The sequence below is a fragment of the Chlorocebus sabaeus genome, chromosome 23, assembly GCF_047675955.1.
Source record: "Chlorocebus sabaeus isolate Y175 chromosome 23, mChlSab1.0.hap1, whole genome shotgun sequence".
NCBI classification, from domain to species: Eukaryota; Metazoa; Chordata; class Mammalia; order Primates; family Cercopithecidae; genus Chlorocebus; species Chlorocebus sabaeus.
The window spans coordinates 75568321-75590775 of record NC_132926.1 but is presented as its reverse complement, the minus strand read 5'-3'; positions in this window follow the sequence as shown (position 1 = coordinate 75590775).

The window sequence follows — 22455 nt, the reverse complement described above, 5'->3', positions numbered from 1 at the left end:
AAGAGATACAAACTTTCTAAACTCCCATATATAGCAGAAAGTTAATAGAGTAATGAATAGGAAATGGCTGAGTAGATAGTTCATATTGTGTGGTTAGTAAAGAATTATATGTAAACTTAGTAAAGGGTAAGAATGGGCTACCCATAGAAAGACTGTAGGAAGGAATATTTGTCTCAACTGGAATAGCTGGTACAAACTCCTTAGGGCCAGATTGACTTGAGATGTCAGTAATGGACAAAAACCTGTAGGCAAGTCCTGATGTTTTGGGAGGAGAGTGGCATGAGATTATGTTGGAGAGCAGGACTTGTACAAGGAGGATATCTGTAGCACAGTAGTGGCTAGTATATAATGGGAGGCTTACAGTATGTAATCTGTTTTGCTTTGTTTTCATCACTAAAATTTTTATTAAAATTATGGTAAAATAGCATAATATACAATGTACCATTTGAGCCATTTTTAGTGAAAGTTGAATAGCGTTAAGGACTTTCACGTTGTTGTGCAATCACCATCCATCCATCTCCACAACTTCTTCCGTCTCGCACAACAGAAACTCTGTAGTCATTACTACCCAGTAAGCAACTGTCTCTTTTCTTCTCCCTCCAGCACCTGATATACGTTCTGTCTACACGAATTTGACTACTCCAGAAACCTCATGTAGGTGTAATCACACAGTATTTGTCTTTTTGTGACTGACTTACTTCACATAACGTCCTCAAGATTCATCTGTGTTATTATATATCAAAATTTCTTCCTTTTAAGCTTGAATACTATTTAAGTGTTCGCATATACCTTTTTTAATCTATCATTTCTTGATGGGCATTTGGGACATTTTAACCACTTATTTATTATTTATTTATTTATTTATTTATTTATTTATTTATTTTGAGATGGAGTCTCGCTCTGTCGCCCAGGCTGGCGGGATGGACTGTAGCGGCATGATCTCAGCTCACTGCAACCTCTGACTTCTGAGTTCAAGCAGAATCACTTCTCTTAAGGAGAATCCCTGCCTCAGCCTCTCAAGTAGCTGAGATTATAGGCATGAGCCACCACACCCAGCTAATTTTTGCATATTTAGGAGAGACGAGGTTTCACCATGTTGGCCAGGCTGTTCTCGAACTCCTGACCTCAAGCGATCTGCCCGGCTTGGGCTCCCAAAGTGGTGGGATTACAGTGTGAGCCACCACGCCCTGCCCATTTTAACTATTTCTAACTGTAAAATTTAGTGGCTTTCATTACAATTAGTGAATTTCTTGTGTGTGTTTTGTTTTTAAAGAGTATGCTGCTTGCTATGCATAAAATGAGCATTCAAGGGTTGAGTGGAAGCATAGAGACCCGTTAGAAGGGCAATTCTAGCAATCCAGGTTAGAGAATGTGCCTATGGTGACTGTAATGAAGATGGACAGCACCCGAGAATAACACAGGTTCTTCTTCAGGGCATCTGGTTATATTGATTTTCTAAGCACTCTCCCTCAAGCTCTCTCACTCTCATTCTCTCTCTCTCTCTCTCTCTCTCTCTCTCTCTCTCTCACACACACACACACACACACACACTCATGTCCTTTAAAAATTTTTTTTTACCACATTAATGGATCTCTTCCCAGACATTATCTTTCATATATTTTAGATGAATTCTGTCATTTACTGAGAACTGATTATTTTGACATTGTAAATAATAGTCCCAGTCAATTTGACTATTTAATACTATATCTTTTATCTGTTATTTAATTCCTATGCCTTCTTTAATAAATATATGTACAGTGAATTACTGAGTGAATGGGTGAATAAATCAGAATATGTGATAAAAACATTTGATTGCAGCCTTCAAAATTCTAGCTCTAAACCTTAGGGTCCCTAGAGATGCATTCCTGCTCCTTCTGGTTGTATCAGTCATCTGTACATGAAGTATGAAGACTGGTTTTATCAGCGACTTTGTTGAGTGTTTGATTACCCTTCTTAATGCTTCATCCTACTTCTCATGGTTTTTAGGTGCTCCTGGGACATCTGCTTTTTGATTTGTTGATTTCAACCTTCCTCCTTGCTGTTAATATGTTTACTAATACACTTACTTAATAAGCTGCCTACTACTCTCTTAGGCCTACTCACATCGCTAATGAATCTTCTGCATTTTAGTTTTTTCAGTCTAAGCATTTACATAGCAGTATAAACAATTGTTATAAAATTTGAGACTTCCATCCACTCCTGTTGAGCTCATGTGTCAGGTAAATATTTCCATGGTTCAAAATTCATTGCTTACTGATCTGTTGTTTTTTTCTGACCTGACTAATTCATGACTCTTTAATATATTTACTTGAGAATGAAGAGGTCTTTTGAGAACGTCTAGTCTAGTAGTTCTCAAGCTTATTTATTAATGATGGATTCTTCTGTACAAATGAAATCTTATGCATATAAATAAGAAAATAAAGGAAATGAGAGAAAAGCTGCTCTTTTTGAAGTAACAAAAAAGGTGGAACCTTCCAGTTTGCCTCAATTTCCCTCAAAGTTCCTCCTGAAAAGAGTTGAGAAACCTATAATCCCCAAACAAATCCAGATTATAAAGAACTGATTTAAAACAGCTTATTATTTTACTGATAAAGACCCTGACCCAAAGCAATGAAACTATCTAGAACCATAATCTAAGGGGTTGTGGGGAGCTTCTAGGTACCTCAACCATAAGGTGTTAGTATGAAAGAATGGGAAGAGACTTTTAATTCAGAAAAAACTTAGAGTTGAATACTGCCTTTTACTGTAACTCTTACCACTTGTGGGACCTTGTGAAATTTATGTATCATCTCTGATAACACATACTTTTTAGAGATGGCAGTGATGATTGTATGCAAATTAAATGATAAAATACAACACACCCCCCCATATTCTTTTCATTATCTTTAAGCATTCTGTGGTTTATATAGATAACATTATTCCACCTCATAGAAAACTAAATTTAAACCCAGGTTTAAAAATATCCAGTTAATAAGTGACTGATCTAGGGACAGGACACATGTACTATTGACACTAAGTTCCATACTCTCCACTGACCACAGGTCTTAAGTAAAAAGAAAAGAAAAAGCGGTGAACAACTAATCATGTTATATTTATTTGATGCTTTGCTATGTACTTCTAAAATAATAATCTTACTTGAAGCCCTCTCTAACCTATAAATTATATTTTATTAGATTTATTTACAGAAAAGGAAACTGAAATTGAGGGGTTCAATAACTTAAAAAAGTCATAAAGCTAGGAAATTTTAAAAACTGGATTTGTCTCTTTTTTTAGGATTTAAGTCAAAAACTATTTCAAATACATGGTCATTTCTTACTCAAACGTACAATGCTGTTGTAACCAGATTGAATCTGTTTTGTTACTTGAAACAAGTGGAAAAATACAGTCATCCTTGCTTTCTGTCTTTTCCTGTCCATTTACTTTTCTTAAATTTCAACATTACACTATAGAACCTTGGAAATTATTTGAGAATACAACAGCCTAAGTTATTTCAGCAGTTTAGGGAAACAGAAAGACTTATTTTTCTTTTTATCCCAGACCCCTTGGTAGTTACACAAGGTTGAAAATAGCATAGTTAGTGAGATGCTCATCACAAGTCGATATGTATCCTCTGTGTCTAATCTGTGAATCTGGCATCTAGGAACTTGCATGAGCCCAGGGAGCCTGCTGGCAATCAAGACTCATGAGGGTACTTACAGAAAACTCTCCAGTAGGCCCCAACATAAACCCAGCACATGGAAACGACTCAGGGTAACTTCCTTCAGGCTAGTCTTTCAGCCGCAAGACAATAAAATATCAGTGCTCATTCAGCCCTGCTGGGAGTCAAATGACTTCTGAGTAGCTTACAATATCCTCATTCCTAAATTATGAATCTATCTTTCAGCCGCAGAAGACTGTTTAGTGTGTGTATTCTGGTAGTTAAGAAATTCACACACCCACAGGGAGCTAACTACATTTTTTTTGTTTTCCATTTTCTTCTGTCTTTCTTACATAATTACATGTTAGGCTCAGTAAGAAAATACCCTACCATTTTTCTCAAACGTATTACTATACAACCTAATACGGAGATTGATACCCAGCCCAAATTTCTGTCACATTTATCTTTTTATTTGAGTATAATAACAATAAAATTTCACTGTAAAATTTTAGAAATATGAAATAGAACAAAAAAAATCAAAATCCTACTGGAGCACTCCTATACTAATATATTTTCCTCTGGTATGATTTCATGAACATATAAAACCTGTGTGAACTGAAATGTGTGTCTGCAAATGAGCGACTATTGATCTATACTAATAGAGTGTTCATTTTTATATTGCACATAGCGTTCATGTTCATTTATTCTTAATATTATATTATGAACATGCACCCAAGTCATTAAGTATTAAGTCTCAATATGATTTACCTGGTTGCATAATATTCCATCTCATGATTAGTTCACACAAAATTTTAAAATGTTCCAATCGTTTACAATTAGATTTTTTCCAAAGGTTTATAAGCACTGCTGATATTAATTTACTTGTGCAAATAATCTTTGATTATGTCTCTGACTTGTTCCTGAGGAGAGACTTATGAAAGTAAATAAAAAGCTCACAGAACACTGAATGATTTTAAGTGTTTTAAAATATTTCAGCACCAATAGCTTTCTAGAGATGCTGTAGAAATTTATCACCTAACCTGAAACTCCTCTTCTGATCATTATAGAAATACCAATATCTAGAGTTTGCAGAATGTTCAGAAAACACAGAAAAAAGGAAGAAAAACTAAGTACTACACAAAGTTCTAACTCTCTAGGATTTACTATAAAACCATACCTTACATGCAGATATATCAATGGATAGATAGTTACATGACAGATATAAGTAATTAGATAACTACAGAAAGAAAAATAAGCCTAAAAATTAGATCTTACTATCTGTAGTAAGGATGAGTGTCCTCATCCTTTCACTTAATACTAAAACATATTCACTTCCTTTACCGATTGTAAATATGTGATATGTGAAGAACACATATACTTTCCAAGTTAGCTTTTGATATTATATTTTCCAATTCTTATATAAACAATACTTTTAATAGTCTCCTTTGTGAGTTTTTACACTGCCTTCATGTAAATTCTTCATACTAGGAATAGGTTATAAATTCTTCATACTAGGAATTAGTTATAAATTCTTCATACTAGGAATATCTTCATGTTTTCATTAAGCCCTCTTTAAAATATTTTATAACGTTTATCAAGATGTAATTTGAATTTAGTTTGGCTTATAGCTCATTAGTATTTATTCTACTATATTTATATGGAGACAGACAATGTTAGTTCATGCTGTATGTTCATAGAAACACAACTGGCTTAATGTAATTATAAAATTTGTATAATTTATTTATCTCCATTAAACTACTCCTGCTGATCAGAGGGAATGAGTTACTGTAAGTTTATTTTAAAATATCATGCTATACTTGGGTGTGGGTATTTAGGGGAATTCACCTACCCTACATTACAATCTTATAGCACACTCTGAGCATGACTAAGCTTGAAATATTTTCCTAAAGAAGAGTAGAAAACAGGACAGAGCAAAGAAAAGTGAAAACATCATGTGAACTCCTCAGAAAGTTTAACTTCTAATCAATCCATTTTTATAGTAAGTTAAATATTCTTCCTCATTCTTTTCTGAATCCAAAAAATATGTTTTATATATCATATAAGTTTTAACTCTTCATCTAAATTAAAGACATTTAAAAGCAGGATCTGTGTTTTGCAGCTCTTTACATCCCCAAGGATCTGGAACAGTGCTCTGCACATAATAAACTTTCAACAAAAATTTGTATTGATTAGCATGATGAAGTGCATGGTTATTTTTCTGTCTCACTAAGTTTATTCATAGGGAGAAGAGGAAAGGAGGAAAAGCTGCACGTTTGTCTATCCTACTGCTCATGCTTTTGAGAGTTCAGTCACAATTCCTCTCTCCCTTTGCCTTTCTAACTGTTTAACTCAAGAAACACAAAGTTATTGAGTATCTGTGTACACGGTGCTACATGACCTTTATATCTGGGCTCAGTATTTCTTAGTTTTTTTCAAAAACTTAGAATATAAAACTGCAATAACCCTAGTGTTGGAGAACACGAATAAGGTCTATTTTATAGGTTTGGCTGTGTGTTTTAAAGGAAGAGAAATGCACTATATTATGAAAACTCTTGGCCTGAAGTATACATAAAATTGAAATAGCCAGGAATTTTTGTACTGTATTCCAAAATGGTAAAAGGCAAGTGATGCAATTATATTGAAATAAAATATGATGACTGAAAATTAAAAGTATATGTCAAACAAAAATATAATAATTCACATGTTCAAAGAACTGATATATCATTTTGAGTATATTAATAGCATAGGGAAAAAACATGAGAAAATAAATTTTATATGGCAGATTAAAGAATAAAATACTTAGAGGAACATATGCCCTTGCTTGAAAGATCATATATGAAACATAATAAAAAAAGAATATGGGGGAAATTAGTGGAAACAACATTCAAAAATAGAAGAACATACAAAAAATGATGCTTTGGATTTAGAAAACTCTAATACCAATGAGAAAATTGAATAGTATAAAATGTCTTCTTAAACAGAAGCAACTACAAGTCTCTAGTTCACTTTGCAATGCAGGCGAGCATATTGATATAATGATATAATCACTACGAGACTTTCACCAAGATCCTTTTCAGGGGTTAAAACACTTCGTGGAACTGCTGATGAACTTGGTATTCATGAATATAACTATTTTAATAACTGAAGACCTCCGTACAACCAAAATAGAAATTAGGAGTAGTGTTTGTGAGATATATCTTTTTTTTTTTTTTTTTTTGAGATGGAGTCTTGCTCTTGTTGCCCATGCTGGAGTGCAATGCTGCAACCTCAGTTCACTTCAACCTTCACCTCCCAGGTTCAAGCGATTCTTCTGCCTCAGCCTCTCAAGTAGCTGGGATTACAGGCATCCACCACCACACCCTGCTAGATTTTTGTATTTTTAGTAGAGATGGGGTTTCACCATGTTGGCCAGGCTGGTCTCGAACTCCTGACGTCAGGTGATCCACCCACCTCAGACTCCCAAAGTGCTGGAATTACAGGCATAAGCCATCAAGCCTGGCCTGAATGTGAGATATATTTTAAACATGTTAAACCAATTAAATTTCATCAAATTTTCCTAACAGCAAGAGCATAGTTAGTGAATTAAAACTATTTTTAGCTTCGTGTTTTCATTATTTAATATGAGATTAATATTGAAAAAACTGATTTGTAAACAGAGTTATTGTGCATAGAATATATAATTAATGTCATTCAAATCTACTTGGTGGAATGTTTTTGTCTGTGCAGTATGAAGATTATGATTCATGCAGACATATGTTGAATATAAGTGGAAGTGTGGCACCTATGCAATCATTGATACATTCAGGTGAGGTAGTTAATCTTTGCATTACTATAGAATGGCATACAAACTTGAAAATGTATGTATGCTATTCTAAAAGCAATGCGTTGCTTTCGTATATACTACAGTTACTAACTATTCCTTTTGACTCATTAAAACAAACAAACAAACAAACTAAAAACAACACAATGTAGAGATGAATCACCAAGCACCAAGATTTTGTAAGTTGCATTTGTCGTTAAACAAACAAAACAAAACCAAAAAAAACTTAGAACACCACAATGTAAAGAAGAATCACCAACACCAAAGTTTTATAAGTTGCATATGTCTGTCCAGTATTGTAAAAGAGGATGTGCTAGACACAAACTTAGTTGCTGCAAAAATATCTCTCCAAGTGCTGCTATTGTCTATACCATCACTGGTTGAGTTCCTGTCGTTTCTCTCCTAAACTATGCTGCTTCCTTCCTCATTATTTGTGAGTAAATTTTAGAAATGCAACCTAATCGTGCAATTATTCTGCTAAAAATCTATATGTGGATTATCACTTTCTTTAGGATAAAGCTTAAATTTAGTACCATATTTTAATAGACCTTTCTTCATTTTGTTTATGATTTCCACTCAAATTCTCTTACTGCCTTTCTTACCATGTATCTTGTAATGCAGTTATACTTCATAAATTGTAGTCCACCAAATATCCTATGTTTTCCCATATTACTTTGTCTTTTCAAATACTGCTTGTGTGCCCAAATCTCTCCATATCATCCATCAATTTAATACACTATTCTTCAAACCAAGTTCACATCATCTTCTCTACCAAGCATTTTGTGACTTCTCAATCCTCCCTTATTCCCAACAAATATATCTAAAATTCACTGGGTTTCTTCCTTCTACACCTCAATAATAATACCTGCATGCTATTAAGCTTGTTGCCGTAATTTCGGGGAACATCAAAGATATTTGCTTACATATCTCTCAATCTTTTGACAACTTTCTAAAAACTAGGAGTCCAAGTTTCTTCATATATTATACAGAACCAATCTCATATTGTGATTATGAAATAAAATGAGACATGCACATTAGGTTCTCCATAAATGAGTGATCTCTATTTTTTTTAACTTTTCTGTTGTTACCACCACATGAGACTTTTTAGGGAGTTCACTTTATCTATGTCTTTTTCAAGACTTGGAAGTGCCTATAGCAGGAGCTTAAAATAATATTGATGAGGAAAAGGAGAGAAAGGGATTAAATGAAGGAGGAAGAAAGAAAGACCAAAGGAGAGCTAGGAAATGAGTAACAGCTTGAGGCAGAGTAGAGTAGCAATGTGTAGAGTAACTCAAGCTTTCATGTAAGGAGTACAGTTTCCAGGCTTCATAATTTGTTTGTGTCTCTTGTCAAGAGGCCTGTTGTCATTGATATAAAAGGGAACAAGCATCCTTTCATGTTGCTGAGCATTCTAGTAGCAATAGCTTTTTTTCTTCTTTTAAACAGTTTTTTCTCAAAAAGTCTGAGATTTTGGAGGATCATCTACTTTCCTGTGACTCAGGCATTTTATTCCTCATAAAGCCAAAACTGAAATATGACCTTTGTAATGATTTGTTACTTCATCTATTGTCTTGATTTAGGTTTCTATTCTTCTTTTATTTTATTACAAAGATGCTTTTCTATCTATATCACCTAATGTAAGACTACTGTATAATGTTGTTTTATTTTAATGAATTTCTACTACTCACTTCCTTCAATTCTCTTACAAATGTTCATTTTGACCGGGTATGGTGGCTCATGCCTGTAATCCCAGCACTTTGGGAGGTCAAGACAGGTAGATCATGATGTCAGAAATCTAGACCATCCTGGTCAACATGGTGAAACCCCATGTCTACTAAAAATACAAAAATTAACTGGGTGTGGTGGCACGTGCCTGTAATCTCAGCTACTCAGGAGGCTGAGGCAGGAGAATGGCTTGAACCCGGGAGGCAGGAGTTGCAGTGAGCTGAGATCGCGCCAGTGCACTCTAGCATGGTGACAGAGTGATACTCCATCTCCAAAAAAAAAAAGTTCATTTTATCAATTTTGTAATTCTTTTCTTCAGGAGGAAATAAATAGAGGTTAAATCCCATTTTAACTTTTTATATTCAATGCTTTATTCTAAAACCACAACAGAAGAAGCTATCCAACATAAAATAATAATAATAATAATTTCCTGAGTAACTTTTTCTCTTTAGTCCAGGGTTTTGTTTTGTTTTATTTTGTTTTGTTTATAGTATGTGCTTTGTTTTTGAGTTCTTGTTAAAATCTGTCTTTAAAGGGTGTATTTGGTCTATGGCATCTTTACGTGGCACAGAGAAAACAAAGTTATCCTGCAAACCTGAGCATAGGGCACATATGGGTTCAACTGGTTGAGTTGAACCAAGTGACTCAGGTCGCTTTTCCCCAAAGTCCTTATTATGTTTCATCATGATTATTGCTCCCTCCTTTAGTCTTCATTCACTGTCTTAACTGAAAGAAAGCACTAATATACAGCCTACTCGTTAACCTAAACTACTAGAAGCTGAGATTTGTCAGACAGCAGGAACCAGAAAACTTCTACAGAAAACTGGAGTATCTTTAAATATATTTTACACATTTGTCATCTTAACATATGTCCCCTATGCAAATCATTCTAGCATGATGATTGAGCCCATGGACTTAAGATCGACCTAAATGCGAGACTTGCCTCTGACACTTTGAACAAGTCACTGACTCATTCTTTGCATTGGTAGCTTTGTTTATAAACCAGAGACAAGCCTGGTTTCTGCCTGATATTATTATTGCATGGATTAAAATATGATAGCATATAAAAAGTATTTTTCAGAGTCTAGGCATGCTTGTGCAACACTCTGTTCTTCCATGCCATTTTATTAGCAGTTCAGTTCTGACTTGTATATATTATAGTGAACACATGAGTTTTACATGTATGTTACATTATAAATATGAAAACCATAAATGGTTTCTAAATAAAAGTGTTTAATGATTACTTTCATTCAAATGAAAACTAGGGCTCCACTTGGCTGGTGTGGTAGGCAGGTGTGCTGCCACAAACCGTGTCATGTTCACATGCAGTACATCGAGTCAGCAGTAGTAGGAGATGCAGGGAGAGGGGACTGTGCTGCACATCAGTTCTATCTCCTCTAATATCTGGTGATGGAAGATCTCCATGGGCTCAAAAAAACGTTGAGTTGTTGCCATGCATATTGCCACATTGCATTTTTAACAGTAACAGGTGCAGCCACTGGAAAATTCCCTGCTCATCATCTATAGATTTTTCATCAACAGATATATTATTCCATTACATTCATCATATGTACAATATAATTAAGGAGAAGAAAAATCTTGTCACAGTATTATCATTATAAGGAAGGTTTTTTTCTCCCCCTATAAGAACACAAGCCCTATGGGATTAGGGCCCCACACTATGACTTTATTTAACTTTAATTACCTTCTTAAAGTCCCCATCTCCAAGGTGGTTAGGGCTTCAATGTGTGAATTTTTGGGGGGAATACAATTTGGCCCATAGCATCTGCACAAAAAAGCCCTTGCTTATAACACCCAAATATGATATTCCTTCCTCAGAACTCTAATAACACTGTGCTTATAACACACAGATTCTACTACAGTTACACTGCCTTGCTTTCTTATTTGTATGTGTACCTAGGTATACTTTAGAACTCATGAAAGGAAGTGGTAATATTTGCATCTCAGTATTTTCCAAAGTTTAGCCATGGTCAGATATTAAGTGTGTACTTTTTTTTCTGTCTAATTTTACTTTTAAAAGAGCGAAGATATGATCCTGAAGGAAAAATTTATCTAGAATAAGAAGGCTCTCCATCACTTGAAAATGCTAAACCCAAGAATCACTGTGAAGTTATTGATCTATCTTGTGCTCCTTGTCCTCCTGCCTATTCATTTGTACTATTAATTGATATTATTGTTCCTCCTACATAGTCAAATTGGTCTCTTGATCACATTATTTCCAAGAAAGTGTGTGTATTATTAATCACAAACAGACTTAATCGAATGATTGGACAAGAGAAATAGTTACACCTAAATATATATCCAGAAAATGTAGTGTATAAACCCAGGGTAGTGTGTGCAAATTAACAAAACATGGTAAGTAACATCAGTATAAACTATGTAGATATTAACTCATTAAATGAAGTGGTAAGTAGTGTTTATGAACTTCTGAAATAGCCTGCAGAGTTGGCAATGATGGAATAACTAATGGGTTATAATGGAAGCATTTGTGAAAAAACAAGTCTTCAAATCAAATGGGATATCTGATGAATTCTTATTTATTGAAATTTTATTTCATGGAAGCCCTAAGAAACAATGGAAGGTGCTACTGTGGATTTACTTCAAGTCCACAGAAAAGAAGAAATTAGGAGTCTTACAAGAAGTAGACAACTTAGAATTAGATGACAATGGTTGAAAGAGACAACTTAAAGACCAATATTTGTACCTGATAAGTTAGAAATATACTTCTCAATGTCATCAAAAAAGAAAATCCTTTATAAGACATTGTGAGATAATTATATCTCAAGAAAGAAGAATGAATCTAAAAAATGCATTGCTTAAGAGAGTCATTTATTCACTTATTTTAACTTTCCTATTTCTAAAGATGTGTAAGTTTTTACTCTGAAGAGACACCTTAAATGAAAACGGTATGTCTCCAAAAAGATAATACTTGAAAACACTACAAATATTAAAAAGTATCCATCATGAATGATGAATAAAAAATAATGTTGCCAACCAAAAATATTGGTTGCAGGAAACCTAGAGTTGAGAATGAGTCAATGCTAATCCAGAATGCTAGGAGATAATGCAGTAGATTGTCCTTAAATGGTAAGAGTAGCTAGCATAATACTGATTTTTAACAGGGTATAAAATGCCCTTCAAACTAAATTAGGTGAAACGAATATATATTAAAGTAATTGAAATTTTAGTGAGAACATACATAATGAGGAAATATCTACACATTTTAATGATATTTTGTGTTGTTTCAGGAAATTTTTATCTCAAGTATCAGGACTGTCATATCATTTCTGAGAAATGTTAATTAGGAGGAGGTTTTTCATAATATATCATAAAGACCTGTCTTTCACCTCATTCTTGCCAAATTTTATTATTTCTTTAAATTGATGACTTGAATGAACCTCTAGAAGCCCAACTTTAAAAGATTAGGTTCACACTGTCCTGTGCTTACCACTGCATTGCATAAGACATTTAAAAAGTACAATAATATGTCCCAGCAATAATCAACAGGGAAAATGTGAAGAGTTGCATTTGTGTTTAAAAAAAAAATTGAAAATAATATATGTGTGTGTTAGGGGTTGAGGAGTTGGAAGGGGCAATTCTGGTTGAATAATATTTTAGAAAGAATAACATAAAATAAAATAAAGTCTGTTTTGAGGTCTAATCAAGCAAAACTCTTTTTATAATAATTAAAAATCATGGTTTTCAATGAAATAATAGTGTTCAAAAGGATTGAAAGCAAATAACTTGCCCTGAAGTCTACATTGGAAAAACCCAATTAAGCTCTTAGGTCAGGTTTTAAGAGTGTTTTAAACAATCAGCATGCATCCAAAACATGGTAAGCAATCTACTTGAGGGTTGCTAGAGAATATGTTCAAGGTGCAGATAGGATTAAAGGTAAACAGAATGTTGAGATAAAGAAGACAGAAAGATAGTAGCAGCTATGATAGTCTTAGAGCTACAGAGGCTAGCTACAGAACCAATATGAAGATATTAAAGAGATGAAGATTCTTTACCATAACAGAGAATATCTTAGAAAATTGATCTGTTCAACAGAGAAATGACCTGACTCAAACAGCACTGAGTTTCTTGTCACTTGTAGTATTTGAAACATATGATTGATGTCCACTTATCAGAGATATTGACATTGATAATTCCTACTTTAGGTGAGTGGTTAGGCAAGTTTATGTCTTAGGTCATATCCAACTCAAAATTTCTATGATTATATCAAGTGGAGGTGAAAAATCTTTTAGATTTGATGAACTCACACTGACATGTGTAAGTGTAACTGATAATAAATGCCTCTTGGCCAGCTGGGGCCAAAAATGAGCTGTTCTTTCTTTTTATTACGTGTGGTGACTGTTTGAAAACTTATTTGAGGATATGAAAATACTTTATCCCTTCAAAGCAGTAATTCCTGCACTAATGTGATATTGCTAGAATGGCATATTATACATATTATAATATACATATATATATATATCTCTCTCCATTCTTCTCGGAATAATGTATTAAATTACAGTATTTTTCTATCATAAGAATTGGTGGTGCCAATAATAAGAACTTGCCCTTCTTATGCTAATATAATAGCAGATATTCCTGTTTCATTTCAAATTCATATATGAACAAAATAATAGAAATTCACATGTACAAGTAGTTCTGAAATATGTCAAGCAATTCCATAAATCTAGTCAGATTTTCTACATGACAAATAACCATTATCAATCTCATGCTAAGTGGGTGTTTAAATTTTCAGAAATCAAAACAATTGAAAAATAAAATCAATCATCATAAAAATCAGAGCTATAGTTCATCAGTCAGGAGATGTCAGAAGGTCCCATATTTCCATAACTCCATTCAATCTGAAATAATCACAGACAGTGAAAATAAGTAATAAAATACATAAATGTCACTTTTGCTTCCCTGGTGTTTTGAACCTGGAAAAATTCAGATTCACAGAGACTCTACTCGACATTTTAACAAAAACAGTCAGACTACCCTGCATGACTAGTCTGATTGCAAAAGAGCAGAGAAAAAATAGCTAAGGCAGACTACACAATCTGATCTATTTTGTAAGGATCCAATCAATCCAATGACTATGTCATGCTCTGGCTTCTAGTAGCAAAATTAATACTTGTTGTTTGAAATGATTCTTACATTGCATGTGAATAAGCCTAATCTTTTTCTTCTTTTCATTATATATATTTATATATATATTTATATTTATTTATTTATATATATATTTTTATATATATAAAAATATGTGTGTGTGTGTGTGTATGTATACATTCCCCTTGGGAACAAATATATAAATTTCTTCATTAAAATAATAGTTTTACAATATTTACTCCCACCTAAGACTTTCATTCTATTTACTGTGTCTCTTTCATCTGCTTCTTGCCAACTCATGAATGAACAATTTTTACAGAGTTCAGGATCTCCCTGTGAAGTTCCTCTTTCTGTGGCTTACATTTCTGCTCTTGGCAATTGAGTACCAGAGACAGCTCAATCTGATGCCAACTTTGGCAGCACTGAGCTGAAGCAGTTTTCCAACATATTTGACTCGGATCAACTCTTTTCCTCTGTTGATTTGTGTCCTGAGAGAACACAATTATAGGTAACAGCAAAGGGGGAATTTAAATTTCTCCTTGACTTGAGTCCTCATTTACCTTTGCAACAGCAAGAATTAATTGCATCTCAAGCCATATTTCATGGCTCAATCTTTTTCCTTGGATCCCTTATTAAAATACTACAAAGTTATTGCTAGTGCACAACGACCTTCTGCTCTGAGAGCTCGATCTGCAGGGAATGGGAATAGACCTTCTTTGGGTTGGCAGAAAATGTGCTATTTGAATCATTGCCCAATAACCAGAGACAGAGGTACTAAAGCAGATGATGTGTAAGCAGGTGCTTTTCAGGCCTCAGTGACAGCATTAGGAGCTCTGGTTGGAACCAATCTTCGTTCTGCCAGTTCCCCTACAGTGCACAGCGAAGTGTATTCTTTTACTTTCCAACACCAATGTGCTAGTGGATGCATGTTTTATATTTTATAAATTGTAATAAGTTTGAGATTCCTTACCCAGCTTTGTACAAAATTGCTGAACATTTGTTCTGGTGCCGTCTATGCCCATGCAGTTTGAGGAGTTAACTGTAACAGCATACCCTGTTTTGCTTCTTGGAAAATAGAGCTCATAGTGGTTGTATTAGTTTTCTATTGCTGATGTAACAAATTGCTACAAATTAAGGTGCTTAAAACAAAATGAAGTTATTATTTTATAATAGTTCTGTTAGCAATCCAGCACATATCTCACTCGGCTAAAATCAAGGTGTCGGCAGGTCCGCGTTGCCTTCTGAATGCTCTAGAGGAGAATCCCTTTCCTTGACTTTTCTAGCTTCAGCAGGCCACCCGTTTTCCTTGCCTCTTGGCGTTCTTTCTCCATCTTCAAAGCCAACAACTGCTGGGCTAGTCCTTCTCACGTCACATCACTCTAACATTCCTTTTGTCTTCTGTTCTCAAAACTCTTTCTCTGATCTTCTTCAACCTCCTATTTGCACTGTTTTTTTTTTGTTGTTGTTGTTTGTTTGTTTTTCCGAGACCAAATCTTGTTCTGTCACCCAGGCTGGAGTGCAATGGCACGATCTCGGCTCACTGCAACCTTCACCTCCTGGGTTCAAGTGATTCTCCTGCCTCAGCCTCCCAAGTAGCTGGAATTATAGGTGCCCTCCACCATGCCCGGCTCATTTTTGTATTTTTTAGTAGAGACGATGTTTCACTATGTTGGTCAGGCTGGTCTTGCTCTCCTGACCTCAGGTGATCCACCTGCCTCAGCCTCCCAAGGTGCTGGGATTACAGGTGTGAGACACCGCCCCTGGCCGCTATTTGCAATTTTAAGAATGCTTGTGATTGGATGTTGCACCACATGGCAAAAGGAAATTAAGTTTTTGGATGAAACTATAGTTGTCAGTCACCAGAAAAAGTGATTATTCTGGATTAGCTAGGCAGATCCAATCACAAGCATCCTTAATAGGATAAGTTTTTGTAGATAAAAAGTCCTTAATAGGATAAGGATGCTTGTGATTGGATCTGCCTAGATAATCCAGAATAATCACTTTTTCTGGTGATTGACAACTTTAGTTTCATCCAAAAACTTAATTTCCCTTTTCCATGTAGTGTAACATACTCACAAGTTTCATAGGGCAGGACATGAACATCTTTGGGGGCTATATTCTACCTACCACAGCCCTGGTTATCCGTATGTTTCCCCTATCCTTGGAAGAATTTCTTCACATCTGACTGTAATCCTAATTACTATTTTTTAAACTAAAAGGTAATAATAATAATGGAATATTAATATATCATCTATTTATTTCACATTTATGGACAGAAATACTATCAATAAAATGTTCTATACTCTTTGGGCTAGCACAGCTTATAGGGAGCAGGAAGAGAAAAAAAAAATTCAGAGTTTATAAGACCATGGTACAATCTCTTTCTGTAACCTGTATATTGTTGTATCTTTGAATTCCCAGGCAACAGAATGCGCTTCTCAAATTCACACAGTTTAATTCCCAAGAACTGTCATAAGACTGTTGGTGAGAGTGAAGATCCTTGGAAAACAAGAATCCTAGTGATTTTTTTTTTTTTTTGAGATTTATGATTAGTCTCTTTTTAAAATTTTTTTAATTATTAGACTTTAAGTTCTAGGGTACATGTGCACAACGTGCAGGTTTGTTACATATGTATACTTATGCCATGTTGGTGTGCTGCACCCATTAACTCGTCATTTACATTAGGTGTATCTCCTAATGCTATCCCTTCCCCCTCCCCCCTCCCCACAATAGGACCCAGTGTGTGATATTCCCCTTCCTGTGTCCAAGTGATCTCATTGTTCAATTCCCACCTATGAGTGAGAACATGTGGTATTTGGTTTTCTGTCCTTGCGATAGTTTGCTGAGAATGATGGTTTCCAGCTGCATCCATGTCCCTACAAAGGACACAAACTTATCCTTTTTTATGGCTGCATAGTATTCCATGGTGTATATGTGCCACATTTTCTTAATCTGGTCTGTCACTGATGGACATTTGGGTTGATTCCAAGTCTTTGCTATTGTGAATAGTGCCACAATAAACATATGTGTGCATGTGTCTTTATAGCAGCATGACTTATAATCCTTTGGGTATATACTCAGTAATGGGATGGCTGGGTCAAATGGTATTTCTAGTTCTAGATCCTTGAGGAATTGCCACACTGTTTTCCACAATGGTTGAACTAGTTTACAGTCCCACCAACAGTGTAAAAGTGTTCCTATTTCTCCACATCCTCTCCAGCACCTGTTGTTTCCTGACTTTTTAATGATTGCCATTCTAACTGGTGTGAGATGGTATCTCATTGTGGTTTTGATTTGCATTTCTCTGATGGCGAGTGATGATGAACATTTTTTCATGTGTCTGTTGGCTGTATGAATGCCTTCTTTTGAGAAGTGTCTGTTCATATCCTTTGCCCAGTTTTTGATGGGGTTGTTTGTTTTTTTCTTGTAAATTTTGATTGAGTTCTTTGTAGGTTCTGGATATCAGCCCTTTGTCAGATGAGTAGATTGCAAAAATTTTCTCCCATTCTGTAGGTTGCCTGCTCACTCTGACTGTAGTTTCTTTTGCTGTGCAGAAGCTGTTTAGTTTTATTAGGTCCCATTTGTCAATTTTGACTTTTGTTGCCGTTGCTTTTGGTGTTTGAGACATGAAGTCCTTGCCCATGCCTATGTCCTGAATGGTATTGCCTAGGTTTTCTTCTAGGGTTTTTATGGTTTTAGGTCTAACATTTAAGTCTCTAATCCATCTTGAATTAATTTTCATATAAGGAGTAAGGAAAAGTCCAGTTTCAGCTTTCCACTTATGGCTAGTCAATTTTCCCAGCACCATTTATTAAATAGGGAATCCTTTCCCTTTTTTTTGTCAGGTTTGTCAAAGATCAGATGGCTGTAGATGTGTGGTATTATTTCTGAGGACTCTGTTCTGTTCCATTGGTCTATATCTCTGTTTTGGTACCAGTACCATGCTGTTTTGGTTACCGTAGCCTTGTAGTACAGTTTGAAGTCAGGTAGCGTCATGCCTCCAGCTTTGTTCTTCTGACTTAGGATTGTCTTGGCAATGCGGGGTCTTTTTTGGTTCCATATGAACTTTAAATCAGTTTTTTCCAATTCTGTGAAGAAAGTCATTGGTAGCTTAATGAGGATGGCATTGAATCTATAAATTACCTTGGGCAATATGGCCATTTTCACAATATTGATTCTTCCTATCCATGAGCATGGTATGTTCTTCCATTTGTTTGTGTCCTCTTTTATTTCACTGAGCAGTGGTTTGTAGTTCTCCTTGAAGAGGTCTGATTTTTAAAATAATATTAAATTAAGAAACAATAAATACATGTAATTGATTTGAAAATTATGCTTGGTCTAGGGAGCTCTTTTATGTCTTATTTATTTTGTTTTGTATCTACAAAAACTTACTTCTATGTAGCAAATGATATAGAAATAAGTTTTTGTAGATAAAAAACAAACTCATGCACTAGCAATAATTTTGTCATATTTTCTCTACATATATAATATTCACACACACATATATAGCAACCATTTTATCATGCTTAACATTAATGCTCAAGGACCAAATTTTAAAATTATAAATTAAATTGCATTTTTCCAAGAGGAAGAAATCTGAAGTTTTATTCTAAAAATAAAGTATGCAAATGTTATTAGAGAAAAATGACTTTTTAAATGAGACTCATTGCCTTGAAGATGAGATTGAAAATGTCTTTAATTTTAGCACCAGCACTTGAAGGGACAGTGTGCTATTTGCTTTGAACACTTAAGGCTAAAATTGTGGTTTCTTCGCTCACAACGGATTAGATGAATATGAATTTTTAAATGAAGAATTAAAAAAACAGCTCCATAATTTCAAAAAGTTTTAGCATCAATAACAATGCTAGAATATGAGGTTCATTTTTCTTTTCAATCAATAATCATAATGCTATTATAACTCTCTTAAATCGTATAGTATAAATAAAGGGCTGAGGGACTGGGAATATGCCAGTCTATCTATATCTATCTATACATATGTGGGTACATATTTATACAGTTTATACCTCTCTATATATAGTTACATCTGATACAGTTAATTGACTATCTCCTATTGACAGTAATACTAAAATATGCAATATCCTCTTAAATCTTTTATGTTTTGCCACACTTGGGGAAAATGTTCTACTATATGTTCCATCTATGTAATTTGATTATATATTAATATTTAATTAAAATAAAACATTTAAATATTTGTGTGTGTGTGTGTGTGTGTGTGTGTGTTAACAGTTTATAAGCGCACATCTTAATGACTTCCAGGAATTGAACAGAGTTGTAGAAACAGCACACAGATCAAGAAAAAAAGTCTTAACAGTACTCTTCACTCTTCTAAGTCACCACAGACCATAGGCCACTCTGCATCCTTCAATTATAGCTTTAACATACGTTCCTGATATTTTCCGGTTGCACATTTGTCTTTATCACTTGACTAAAGAGGAATATGGAAGCAAAATGATTGAGTGTCACTCCGACTTCAAATTGCTAAGTTCAGACCCTGGATCTGACATTTAAAATTTGTTGACCTAGGACATGTTATCAGACCGAGGACATGTTGTCAGCCTCAGTTTTTCCCATCTGTGAAAATGAGAAATTTTAGCTCTAATCTCATAGGTCTATTGTTACTATTAAGTAGATTAATGCAACTAAAGCTCTTATAATTACGTCTTAAGTAAGTTTAATAAATATTAGTTCTTAATTATCTTTGTCGTGTGGTAGATCTCTGTCCAGGATAGAATGTGTTACATTTATGCCACATCATTATATGTGAACAAAACCTTATTTTATTCTACTATAAGACTGCTATGGATTTTTTCCTTCAGTTTTTCTTTTTGTAATAATCAAAGGCTTTACTACCTGTTTATATGCTATTACACTGCAGCCGAAATTCCAGAATCCTAAAAAGTATTTTGTCCTTTTCTCTCTGTTTACATTGCCAAGTACACAGAGAACATTAGTTCATTTCTGTTGACTCTTTTTTATTTCTTTAAATGTGGTCTTTGGGAATCTCCTCTACCACTGAGAATGATGCCCTTCAAAGAGTTGTCTTCTATGCTTTCTGTTGTCAAAGTAATTGTTTTTGTTCATCAATCTGCTTCTCTAGTCAGGGGCTGATAAACTTTAAATGCATAGTTTATCAGTTATAAAGGAGAAATTTGCCTTAAAAGAGTATAAATCTTGATAGGGCAGGAGACAATGTGTAATTGAAATTTTAAGCAAGACTCATCAGCTAGATTGCTGAGAGTCATACCTGTGTCAGGAAGTCAAGAAAAGATGAATGTAAGGATAATCAGTATGAAATATGCTTAAAACCGGGAGTGAGAAACATGGATTTGTTTTAGAAATTTGGACATGGAAATAACTTTCTTTAACAAATGTTTCGTGTGCCAACATCATTTATATACATCTTTCATTCAGAAAATATAGAAGACTTTAGGTTTTGAGTTAAAGATTTGAGTGTCTTATATCTGTCTTCCAGAAGAGTCTCACTGTTTAATAGACTAGATAGAGCTAGTTTAACCCCATCAAACCAATGAGAAAATATGAATTTAATACCAAACAATGTAAGTGTTTATGATTGTATCATAAAGGTCTTAGATTAGACAATGACCAAGCAGACATTTAAAATAATCCTATATGAGGGGTTTTTCAATTTCAATTTTTATTTCTTTATTATTTATATGCATAAAATATAGATTCCTTGTCAATGACAATTTCACAGATAATTCATTTATTCTCATGAAAGCTACTCACTGGTTTCCTCTGAGAAGACTAATAATAAACCTCATTATTTTTAAAATAAAAGAATTGATTAAGCATAATACAGTTGTTGATTTTAAAAATCCATTTGTGCAGAAACATTTAGCTGAAAATAAAATCATATATTCTGTCATATTTCAATGATCATAGGGACATATAACTAGAATGAATTGCCCTCTCATTTAAAAAGAGAATGATTAGATATTCTTTCCCATAAGTAATTCTGTAATATTAAATGTGTTGGTATAAAGAGCTGGTATAAAGCTGACAGGAAACTATTACTGGTATCCTAACAACAACAACAAAGGAAACTATTACCTGTATCTTTATGTGCCAAATATGGCTATGTTAGTGAAGCTAACTTTCTAGTCAGCACAGCAAAAATGATTATTTTATATTGCCCCTTCAAAGTTGTCAACTATATATATATATATATATGCTGACTTCATCAAGTTGTCTAGGTCCAATATATTGGAAACTCCTCTGTAAGTTTATAGGCAGGATTTTAAATAATTATTTGATTTTATTTTTCCCTAGAACTCTGAATTTAATGCCAAACAATGTAAGTGTTTATGATTGTATCATAAAGGTCTTAGAGTCGACAATGACCACACAGACATTTAAAATAATCCTATATGAGGGCTTCACCAAGTAACAGGCTGACTTTTGGAATAACAACTCTTTCCCAGTCTGTAAACGTTTCCAGCAGACAGAATTTATTAAATATCATGGTTTCAGGATGTTTCCACCCCAGAATTCTAAACCAGTCACAGAATCATTTCTTCTAAGGTCTTGATTAGAATCAAACTATCTGTAGAAACATGTAACAGAATCAAAATAGTACATAATGTTTCTTTCCTTCTCTTGCTCAATACAATTCCCTCTTTTCTCCCAAAGAGTTTGCCGCTCAAAGTTGTATGAGTGCAGTCAGCCCTCCATATCCATGAGTTCTACATCCATGTAGAACTGCCAATAAAAATTTTCAGGAAAAAAATTCCACAAAGTTCCAAAAAAGCAAAACTGAAATTTGCCAAACACCAAGCACTATGTTGAATCCATGCAAATGAAGTGATGTGTAGGTATTTTCTTAGGTATAAGTAATCTTCAGATAATTTAAAGTACACAGGAGGATGTATGTAGGTTATATTCAAATACCATATAACCCATTTTATATAATGCGACTTGAGCACCCATGGATTTTGATATCGAATGGGGTTCCTTTAACCAATCCCCCATGGATACCAAGGGATGACTGTATTGCCCTTTCCAAGAAAGCATCTATCAGCTCTGATTCGTGACTCAGAATAAGGATTCTTATTCATAAAAAGTTATAGTAGGTATTCTGAGCTAACTGTTCTCAGTCATCAACAAA